The sequence below is a fragment of the Pteropus alecto genome, unplaced genomic scaffold, assembly GCF_000325575.1.
Source record: "Pteropus alecto unplaced genomic scaffold, ASM32557v1 scaffold81, whole genome shotgun sequence".
Taxonomy (NCBI): domain Eukaryota; kingdom Metazoa; phylum Chordata; class Mammalia; order Chiroptera; family Pteropodidae; genus Pteropus; species Pteropus alecto.
In genome coordinates, this window is record NW_006433378.1 from 10071868 (window position 1) to 10084280 (window position 12413).

Sequence of the window (12413 nt, forward strand, 5' to 3'; positions counted from 1 at the left end):
TCAAAATCCATACTCTCTCTGCAAAACCAGGTGGCTCTCAGAAAGGTTCTTTGATGACAGTGACAATAGGAAGCTGAAAGGAGATGGCAACAAGAGCGGCAGACGATTGGAGAAGAGAGAGAGACAAATCCGTGGTATGAGAGAGAAGCTGTTCCACGATGCTCTGCACAGCAGACAACGGTTCCGTAAAACCACAGCCAGCTCTTGTCTGTGTCCTGATATTCTTCTCTCAAATCACTTCTAGAAGCTCATTTCGCCATAACTCTTTTTCCAATGCTCTCAACTCATTTATTTATCATAAAGTGAAAGAACATGTGTGATAGCAGAGTGTCAGGTCCACAGAGAAACTGCTGTCATCGTCCTTGATGATTTCATATGTATTTAAAACTCAGAGCGACTAGTACTATTATCAAAATTACATTAGTAGAACAGTTGACTCTAAAATTCTACTTTCACTTTCTCAGCCACAAATTATTCTCACCATTGTCCATCTAAAATAAAATAATGCACTTTATGTGTTAGGTATCATAGATGGGCTGCCCTTTATTTTTTAAAAAGAGAAGAAAAGCACATATAATTATTTTAAAGATAATTGTAGTAAAATTAATAGTCTCTGGCTGTGATAGAGAAAACAATTGTATTCTTGTCTACCGAATTTTGTATCAAAATTGTGATACCAGTAAGAAAACTTAGTTTTTTTAACATATGAAAGGGAGGTAAAAATTAAAGTTCATAGTAAAATGGCCTTAAAAATAAATGCATTACTGTGTAATCATATGTTAAATTGCAAGGCACGGTTAGGTAGAAGAAAGCATGCTCAAGTCTGAAAAATTTCCTCACTCTTCATGTAAATGTTTTTACATATAAAATGGGAATAGTAATAATAAATTCTTTACAGCATTGCTCTGAGAATTAAAGATCATGTATGCTAGAATAGGACAAAATAATCTCTAAAGTGGTAGCTTTTGTTATTGTTCAAAAATTACTTAAGTATCTACTCAAAACTAGGAAATATCTGAGAAACGAGAAACAAAGCAATTTGCAAAAAATCTAATTTTTAAAGCCAATCTAAATAAAATAAAAAATAAAATGTTAAAAAATATATATGTATATATAGTATGGAAAAAAAAATAAATGGGTAGTTAAAAAAATAAAATTTTAGGGGGAAAGAAAAGCCTATTTACCAAATGAAAAATTAACTTAATTTAACCACTTACCAAAAACTTACTTTAAGGGACATTCTACTTGAGTACATTCAATTAGCATTAAAATACTCAATAATTCTTAGTGAGGGATACTCAAGTCACAATAAGACAAATTTTTTTGAATATTTACATGGGCCATGCACTCTTCTACTTACAGTGAAAGTTCTAACTCATTTAAACCCTACTATAACCCACGTTGGGATTTATTATTATTATTGTTATTAATTATTACAATTGCATAGATAAGAAAATTGAAGTACAGATTCTGCATGCTTTCTTATCATTAAATATAGGGATTAGATAGATGTTCTCTAAAACTCTTTTTTACCTTAAACTTTGGAATGTTTGTAGTAATAAAAGCTGCTTAATGCACTATTGACCATGTAGTTTTTAAGGTTCTTTTGAATACTCTGTCCAGTGACATGTCATAAAGGTCCCAAAGAAGCTGTTCATAAATACCAAGGAGAGCCTTTTTAATGATAACAGATATAGGATTTGCTGTAGGGATGGGAGAGTGGCAAAGGACAGGAATCTATCTGGAGTTGAAAACCAGAGCATTGAATCATTAGTAGTATGGTCATAAAACGACACTTAAAATCTTGGATTAAATCAAATGAACAATAACAAAGAAGAAAATGTGACGGCATGCCTACAAAAAAATAAATAGAGAAAGAAAGAAAATATAAGACCTGGAAATTTTTTCAAATAAGAATTTACAATTAAGAAGTAACTATGACAGCATAAAAAAACTGTCAGCTTTTGAATGACATAGTTATTAATCTAAAACATAATACTTGAGACTTTCAAAGGCAACAAGGTTATGCAATAAGAGCTATACAGTATTATTTGGAAACAATTTTACAAACATCTATTTCTGTTTATTTTGCTTATGTTTTCTTTATTTTCTTTTTATATGCATTTGATGTCATTTAAAGATGAAAGGGTTTAACTTTGTTTTGTTCTTACAAGACTATGTGTTTTGAAAATATAAGTATTATGAGATATGAAGAGTTAATTTCCATGATATTCAGATATTATACCCAACTACTTTTAGATAAATATGCCATGGTGACTGATACGGCTTTTAGTGACATTCCAGTATGTTTGTTTTTGCTAAAGAGAAAGTCAGAAACCCAAAGATGATTGTAATCTATATTCATAGTGGTGGTTATTGTTTTGGAAATTGCAGTAAAAAAAAAAGTGGAAAGAGTATAACTGGCTATGTGTTTTTGATACAAGTACTATTATATATGTACATGTATACTATGTATAAGTATAGCTATAAATGTAAAATAGCTAATAGAGAGAGATGACATAGACATATGTTTGGCAAAATATATCACAGAGATTGTAATTTCTGTTTTTGTTTTGTATTGTTTTCTGGTAAGAGTTTTCTACTTTTTGGCTCTCTTATTGAATGCACCTACATAACATGAAAGTAGGACAAGAATAAGTACATTAGTAAAATTCTTTTTCTTTGGAATCAGAATATATTCAGGAGAAGAAATATTGAAGGGGTGCAAATGTTTTAAACAGTAAATCAAAAGCATATGCTGTTGGCTGCTATAAGAACAAGTTTGTCATTATTGATAAAAATAATGCTAACAGTGTAAAAGCCCAGAATGGTCATTAATCTTGATTATAAAAGGAAAATGCAAAATAGAACTATGTAATAATAAGCTCTTCTCATGAAGTCTAGTTTCCCTACTTATATCTGGTGATGATTCTAAGAAGCATATATATTGCAGATTCAAAACAAGAACATGAATAAATTTACCTTTATGCAAACTGGTCAGCTCCACAATAGAATGGTACTAATATATGGGGAGAAGAGGCAGTGTTCTACCTGATTACTGGATTAAAATAATAAAATTAAACAATAGAATTTTCTGAATAGAATTGAGGAAAGGTAAACAATAATAAGTGATTTTTTTACCTTTTTCTAAGTTTATTTGGGTCTAAATAGTTTGAGAACCTCGTAACAATATATGCAATATTGCAAGCAACACGTAACCAAATATTAGCAATGAAAATTAGTCCAAAAGAAAAAAAAGCATGGAAAATTAATGAGGCACAAAGAGTTTCATTAACATAGCAAACACTAAAATTGTTAAGCTGCAATTTTGACTTTCTAGTTTTCTCCTCCCTAGCATCTTAACAACTAATGGATTGTGGGGGTGGCGGTCATAATCAGTTACAAATTTAACAGTGATCTGTCAAAAGAAAATGATTTAGGTGACTCAAATAGAGGTTAAAGACTTTATTCAGTTGACAAACCTCAGGGAACATTTGAAAACTACATGGTCCTCAATTGAAGAAAGATGATGGTCTTTTTCTAGTCTGGGAAAAAATGAGTATGTATCCTTGCAGTGTCAGCTCAGACAGCAGTATTCAACTTTAACAAAAACTTAAGGGTCAGGAATCAGTCCTGTGCTCATGTTTCTTGCTTGGTTGGGTTGGTAGAATGCTGAAAACCATCAAAACAGTATTGTTTTTTTGCAAGCCTTAATTTTTATCAGCTACTCAATGTTCACGGGGTAGGGCAAGTAGATAGCAATTTAGTAAAATAAAGGGGCAAATATAGAAGGCTAGGGGAAACATGGACCCTCAATCATGTCTTTTTCATTCTTTTACAGTCTATTAAGTAAAACACAAACAAAATACAAAAGTGGAGAATTTCCAAAAATGAGATGAGAAATCTAGCTCTTCGATCCTAGAAAAAGACTTACTATTATATGAAGAACATCTTAATACTCTTCGTACAGCCAGCTCTTGATTTTTATGATCATCTTTATAAATATATGCCGAGAGCATGTACAGACAAAATTAGTGAAAGCAGTTCTAAGAATAGATAGTATGATGTAGTAAAAGTAAAGATTCTAGGGATTGTGATTCAGAGGTGAATTTTATAATATCCAGTAAAGCACATGTTCTGTATATCCTTTAGGAAAATCCTCACAAAGATTGTTTTCTTTCTCAAAAGATTTTGGAATAACATGAAAAAGTAAATTCTAAAGCACATATGGGAGTGAGGAAGGGAAGAATGGTTGTTTTCTACTGCCAGTATGGTATAAAGCCTTAAGACAGCGGTTCTCCAATTTTAGGGCCTCAGAATTAGTTAGAAGGCTTGATAAAAAATTATGGCCTCACTTGCCAAATTTTTTGATTCCATAAGTCAACGGTGGGGTCTGAGAATTTGCATCTCAAATTAGTTTCCAGTTACTCCTGATGCTACTGATCCAGGTGCCACACTACACTATGCTAGATGCTTCTGGTAACCAATGCCACAGGTGGTCCTGCTGTGGCTCAGAAATCCTGTCCCATGTAGCTGGTCGGCTATGTCTCATTCCTGTCAATGACTGTTCTGAGTCTGTGTCACTTAGGCCTCCTAGCACCTCCCAGTCAATTAGAGATGAAGCTTATTGCAAATCCAGGGGAAATACAGGATCAGAGGAACTGCATGCCCTCAAACTTTTGAATCCTTCATCCCCAGTTTAATCCTTCATTTCTATCATTTGTTATCAACAGACCCATCTCTACTCACTTCTTTCTAATACTATCAGAGGAAGAGGCATAGCCTCTTTTGACAAAAATAGTCTTTCTACTTTTGCTTTATATCATACAGCTCTTACCCTATTATTTGACATCATCTGTATATATCCTACAATCCTCTGTCTTAAAGCGCTTTGTTTGTTTTTAATTTTTAAATGACTCCTCTTAAACATTTTATGGACATTCTTATCTTGAAAAAAAAAAAAAAGGTCCCCATTTAATCGTGAATTCCTCTCTCTAGTCCATCAGCTTTTTACTTTCCTTTTCAGACTCATTTCTGCATAGGTTCGAGTCCCTCCCTATTTCCTTGTTTCCTCACCTTGAATTAATTCCTCAAGCTCTACAATCTATTTACTGCACTTGATGAAGACCACTCTTCTCCTTTGTGATATTCATTGTTCCTCTCATTGTTTCCTATGACAAAATATCTCCTAGATTTTCTCTGCCATTCATTGTTTTCTCAACCGGTCTCTCTTTTCTACTCTCATTTCAAACCAAACCAAAACAACAGATTCTCCAATTTACTCTTTGTAAATATTCCTGTCCCCAAGAATTCTCTCCCTACCCTCCAGTTTCAATTCTACACACTCTCTTTTCCAATCCATTATTTTCTCCAAATACCCACATGCAAATGACAACCAGTTCTGAATCACCTTCTCTAGCACTGTTCCTGAATTCTGAATTCATATGTACAACTACCTATTAGATATTTACAACTGGGCCAACAACAGACATCTCAGTAGGACCAAACACAATTCATCACCTTATGTCCAAACAGCCACAGAAAACAGATAAAAAACCCAACATTCATCCAAACCAACGTTGCATCCCCTTGAATGCTCTTAGTAATAGCAATTATGGTCAATTTCACTTATGAACATTTTGACCCTATTGACACAATTTAATGCTTCATGACTTTTTACAGATATTCCTTTAGGATGTCTCTGCCTTTTTCCTGCTCAACTTTATCTCATCTTATGTACTTAGTATTCTGGACCTCTCTAACATGCAAATCTGGTCATATGATTTCTTTGTCTAAATTCTTCAGGGACTCTGATCACTTACTGTTATGCAGCAGACACTTTAGAAAAGTGAAATTTAATCACAACTCTAGAATTCTCAGAATTTATAAAATCTTTTAGTAAATAAAGGATTAGCAGATGTCGAAGGTTTGCCAAAGTGTTGTGACTAGAGCAATGGTAAATCGAATTTGTGAGAATGTGGATTTGTGAGAGATGTGGAGTGTGCGTGCATGCGTGCATGTGTGTATGTGTATGTGTGTGTGTGTGTGTGTGTTGGGGAAGAGCCAATGGCTTGTGTGCCAAGCATGCCAACAAGGATACATACAACTAAATCTACACACTGACTTGCCAGAGGCCCTCTCAAAATCTAGCTGCTTTTCCTTAGATTCTTTTTTATTTTATTTTATTATTTTATTTATATATTTATGTTTTAAGTATACAGTACATTGGTTAAACATTTATATAGTTTATAAAATGATCTCCCTAATTATTCCTTCTCTCCTCTGGCTCTCCACCTAGCCATTGCGTTACTGCTGACTGCATTCCCCATGCTGTGCTCCCTATCCCTGTGACCATCTATCAGCTACTAATTCATGCTTTTTTAACCCTTCACCCCATCCTCCCAGCCCCCTAACCTCCACCCCATCCATCACCAGATTGTCCTCTATCATTGAGTCTGTTTTTGATTAGTTTGTTCTTTTCGTTCCTTAGCTTTCCACATCCATGAACATAGGGATACATAGATCTTTACAAATTATTGTTTTGTTTTGGTTTTGGTTTTGGTTTTTTTTGATAAATACCCAGGAGTGCACTTGCTAGGTCAAAAGGTATATCCATTTATAATCTTTTGAGAAACCTCTAGACTGTTTTCCATAGTGGCTGTAACAACTTGCAACACCAACAGTGTATGAGAGTTCTCTTTTCTCCATATCCTCCATATCCTCACCAGTACTTGTTCTTTGATTTATTGATGATAACCATTCTGACAGGTGATATCTTATTGTGGTTTTAATTTGCATTTCTTTGATGAATAGTGACCTTGAGCATCTTTTCACATGTCTATTGGCCATTTGTATTTCCTCTTTGAAAAAATATCTGTTCAGGTCTTCTGCCTATTTTTTAAATTGGATTGTTTGTTGTTGTTGTTGAGTTGTATGAGTTCTAAATATATTTTGGATATTAACCACTTATCAGATGTATCATAAGCAAATATCTTCTCCCAATCAGTCAGTTGTCTTTTTGTTTTGCTGATGGTTTCCTTTGCAGTACAAAAACATTTTAGTTTGATGAAGTCCCATTTATTTCTTCTTTTGTTTCCCTTGCCCAAGGAGATATATCTGAAAAGAAAGTACTGTTAGCAATATCAGTGAGTTTACTGCCTGTTTTCTTGTAGAAGTTTTATGGTTTCAGGTCTTACATTTAAGTCTTTAATCCATTTTGAGTCTATTGTATAAGGTGTAAGAAAGTGGTCCAGCTTCTCTCTTTTTTGCATGTATCCGTGCAATTTTCCTGGCACCATTTATTGAAGAGACTGTCTTTACCCCTTTGTGTATTCCTGCGTCCTTTGTCATATATTAAGTGAGCTTATAGGCATTAATTTATTTCCGGGCTCTCTATTCTGTTCCATTGATCAATGTATCTGTTTTTATGCCAGTACCATGCTGTTTTGATTACATTAGCCTTGTAGTATATTGATATTAAGTAGTGTCATACCTCCAACTTTGTTCTTTCTCAAGATTGCCATGGCTATTCAGGATTTCTTATAGTTCTGTATAAATTTTAGGATTATTTATTCTAGCTCTCTGAAAAATGCCACTGGTATGTTGATAGTAATTGCATTGAATCTATAGATTGCTTTGGGTAGTATGGCCATTTTAATGATGTTGATTCTTCCCACCCACGGGCATGGTGTATATGCTTCCATTTATTTGTATCTTCCTCCATTTATTTTTTTCAATGACATAATTTTCTGAGAACAAGTCTTTTACCTCCTTGGTTAATTTGATTCTCAGGTGTTTTATTGTTTTCAATGCAATTGTAAATGAGATTGTTTTCTTAATTTCTCTTTCAGAAAGTTTATCACTGGTGTATAAAAATGCCACTGACTTCTGAATGTTAATTTTGTAACCTGCTACTTTACTGAACTCATTGATCAGTTCTAACAGTTTTTTGGTGGCTCTTTAGAGTTCTTTATATCTAATATCATGTCATCAGCAAATAACATGATAAAAGTTTCACTTCTTCCTTTCCAATTCAGATACTTTTCATTTCTCTTTCTTGTCTTATTTCTGTAGCTAAGACTTCCAATACAATGTTGAAGAGGAGTGGTGAAAGTGGGCATCCTTGTCTTCTTCCTAATCTTAAGGAAAACACTTTTAGCCTTTCCCCATTGAGTACGATGTTAGCTGTAGGTTTGTCATATATGGCCTTTATTATGTTGAGGTATGTTCCCTCTATTCCCACTTTGCTGTGTGTTTTTATCATATATGGATGTTGGATTTTGTTGAACGCTGTTTCTGCATCTATTGTATGATCATATGTTTTTTATCCTTAGATTCTGCCTTAAATGCCAAAGTTTAGGGGCCATTTCATAATGAGTGTATTCAGAGAAAATGAAGGTTTTGAAGAACCATGTTATTGAATGTTGTAGTTTTAGAAAATCAATAATACATCCATTACTTTCTTATCTGAGTTCTAAACCTGAATTGAAAGATTATACACAGACTTCAATAAAATAAAAAATAAGTATTATTTCTAGTGAAGCTTAGAGAATGTGTTTTTAGGTGTTGATATGTCAATCTTGAGTTGGAGAGAGTAATCCATCCATAGTGGCTGGCTCTGCTGACCATTCACACACCTCCTCCCTATGAAATCTGCTGTTAGAAAGAGCAGAGCAGAGTAGAATACACCAGTTTATAAATGGTTCTTTGGAGAATCATTGTGTTCAGATAGCAGATGGCAAGAGAAAATCAGAATGGGCTGAGCCTACTCCTCCTCCTCGAAACATCAATTAGCCGAGTGCAGGGTTAACTCAGAACATAGCTCTTCCACATACTCAGAAGACTGATAGCTTCCCAGCCAGCAGCCAAGGAAGGCAGCACACAAAGAGCTTTCAGTAGTGCCTACTCCTGAGGATGTTTTCTGCTGCTCCCATGTATGTTATCTGCTCCTGTAACCAAGCAGCACATCCTGCTCCCATCCCTCGGAGAAGGCAGCTACTCCCCCAATGAGATAATCCTCCCTCTGCTTGTGTGCATAAAAAACTCTGCTTGCTCTCTGTCAGTGGTTTTTCTCCCTGAAGTTCTGACAGGCCTCTACCGAAGCTTCTTCCCTGCCTTGTGAATAAGAAACGGCATTTCTCACCCCTCTGGTCCTCTTGGTGGTTTTTCCTGAATATCCAAACCCAGGTTCAAGTTCCAGTCTTCGAGCTCCTGCGTTTCACCAGGTCATCTTTTCACTCCTGGAGAGTAACTAAAGAGACACTCCTGCAGACTATGTCATGTTGATTCAGGTCCCTCTGCATAGAAACAGGGGTAGGAAAAAAGGTTCCTTGTAATACTCAAGTCACATCTCAGGGTGAGCATTTTTGAAAACATTGTTACTCTAGATGTATAAAACTCAGGTCCTATCAGATCCTACTCATGGCTCAAGTAACATAGCTTGGCAGGAGGAAATAAATAAACCACTACTCATTTGGGAAGTTAGGTTGTATTTGGGATGATAATAAAATGTTTTATCTCAGAATAATTTTTTTTTTTTGGTAGAAATGTAGGAGGTAAAGGTTGGGATCAACTGAGAATTTTATACTACTTTCTAGAAAAGTGATCTTATATTCTGGATTTCACTAGAACATACAGGAATGTCTGGGACGGTCCAGAATTTTCTTACACTGGTATAGTCTAGATTTCTGAAGCCAATATCTTCAGAAGGAATTTTTTTTTCTTCTGCCTCTTCCCTAGTAACAAAAAAACACAATTAGAGACTTCTAATCCAATAGTTCTTAGAGAACATTGTGACATAGATTTTCTTGTTTTGTTTTTATTGTGTTGTTTTGGCTAGAAATCTCAGGGAGAAAAACCAAAGTGAAAATTTCATCATCTAAAGAGTGATAGCCATTGCTGTTGTTATGTTTACTTACAGTATTTAAAAGAACTTCCTGTTTTCAGGAACATTTTAAATCTTTACTGTTATGATATTCTCCTTTTTACACCTAAAGCTTTTGAAGTAAGCTAAGTCTTACTATTTTAAATCTGTTTTAATATAGCGATATGTTTGTGCTTGGTTTATAAGTTCTAACAAATCCTCGTGATTTCTATTCTTCTTGCCCTAAACAGTCTATACCTACTGTTTTTAAAGTAATAGATACCAACATCTTTTGGGTACATACCTATGTTTCATTACACTTCATTTAGAATTTTCTAAACATAATTTATAATAAAAAAGTGTAAGGATTATCTTACCAACATTTAAATTAAGTACAGACTTATTTACAAATTTGAGCATTATGAAGGATAAAAAAAAGTTAGCTCTGAGAACAGACTGACAGAGGTATTTTCCTGTTTTTACTCATCCACATATATGGGGGAAATTTTCATCATATCTATTAAAAGAATGGTGTGATATTGTGCTTTACAAATGAATTTACCAGAAACTAGCAAGCTCCCTAGCATATTTCAACCTGTTTTACCTGATTAGCTCTGTTCTTTTACCTGTCCCATTTCGTAACAGAACATCATTTCACAGTTTATCTTCAATGTATCTCTGTGGGAAAATAAATAGAGGTTACATAAAGAAACTGGCCCTGAACATCACTGAAATGAGCAGTAACTGATTACTCACCTTTGGAATCAGGTTAGTTTTGAACTTTGCCTGAAAAGCATGGGTGGACTCGTTTTGTCACCTTCTCGTTTATGTAGTCACTGTTTCTTTCCTTGGCTGTTGGCCCCTGTCCCCCAAAAAAAGAGAAAAGAAAAAAGAAAAAGAAGAAGACGTCCATAAACCTTACAGAAGAATAAGGAAGGAAAGTACGGTGAATGATGAGGTTAGAAACTTTGGCAAGGGCAAATCATGGAAGGGCCTTGTGAGATTTTTTTTTTCTACTTGATTCCAACCAAGGGCACTGTGAAGTCATTGAAATGTTTTAGTTACACTTTTATTTATTTATTTTTTTAAATACTGATTTTGGAAAATGGAGAGTAGATTAGAAGGTAGGAAACAGTGGAAAGGAGCACATAGGGAAAAAAATTACAATACTTTGAGCAGCAAATACTGTTGTGGATTAGCATAGTAGCAGTGGAAATGGAGCAAAGTAGATGGATTAGTGAAATAAAAGGAGGTGGAATCAACAGGCCTGGGGAAGTATTGAATTTGGGGAATAATGAATAAAGAGAGTCGAGTTGAGGTGATGAAAAGTGGGTTTGAGTGTTTTATGATATATACAAAAGGAAATGCAATATAAAACACTAACCAGAATGTTTCTCTTGTAGCAACTGCTCATGAATATTAGCAATCACGATTTCTTGCAAAGTAGATGAGTTTTGATCCAAAGTAAACTTCTGAGAGCTAGGCTTGTGTTTGAAAGGAGAGCTGGGGCTAGTCAAAAAAAACACGTCTATTCATGAGAAATAAGGTAAATGAAAATAGAAGAGAATTAGGTAACAGACCAGATTAAGCCCATAATGATGAAAAGCAGCAGTGTATGACAATGCTTCTAAATAGATTTCATGGGAAGGGTGTGTTTTTCAGAAGCCTCCTGTGGTCTGAGCCATGGTTTATACACAAGCTATTAAGATGTTTGTCAAGTTTAAACACCACCTCTACATTCTCGAACAAAAATGAGGCTGAACCTATATTTCCTATAGTTTGTCTGCTGGAAGATCAACAAACAGTTTCTAAAGACTTCTAGAGTTGGAATTCTTTCACGTTTTTAAAAATTATTTTCAAATTAATTTTTTTCCAATTACGTTGATGACACAGTATTTATATGTTCTATGAAAAATCTTTTTCCATCTCTTTACTTTCAGCCTGCATGTGTCTTTCAATCTGAAGTGAGTCTCTTATAGGCAGCATATGTAAAGGTCTGATTTCTTACCTATTTATTCACTCTGTCTTTTGATTGGAGCATTTAATCCATTGACATTTAAAGTAATTGTTGATAGATATGTAGTTATTGCCATTTTATTATTCCTATTTTTTTTATCTTTTATCTTTTGTCTTCATCTTCTTAAAGAAGTCCCTGTAACATGTCGTGTAATACTGATTTGGTGGTGATGAACTTTAGCTTTTTCTTGTCTGGAAGATCTTTATTTGTCCTTTGATTGTAAATGATAACTTTGCTGGGTGTAGTAATCTTGAGTGTAGGTCCTTGCTTTTCATCCCTTTGAATATTTAGTGCCAATCCCTTCTGGCTTGCAAAGTTTCTGTTGAGAAATCAGCTGACAATCTTATGGGCGTTACGTTTTTAAAAAATAAGGGGCAGCCCATCTATGATACCTAACACATAAAGTGCATTATTTTATTTTAGATGGACAATGGTGAGAATAATTTGTGGCTGAGAAAGTGAAAGTAGAATTTTAGAGTCAACTGTTCTACTAATGCAAATTTGATAATAATAATAGCTGCGCTGAGTTTTCAA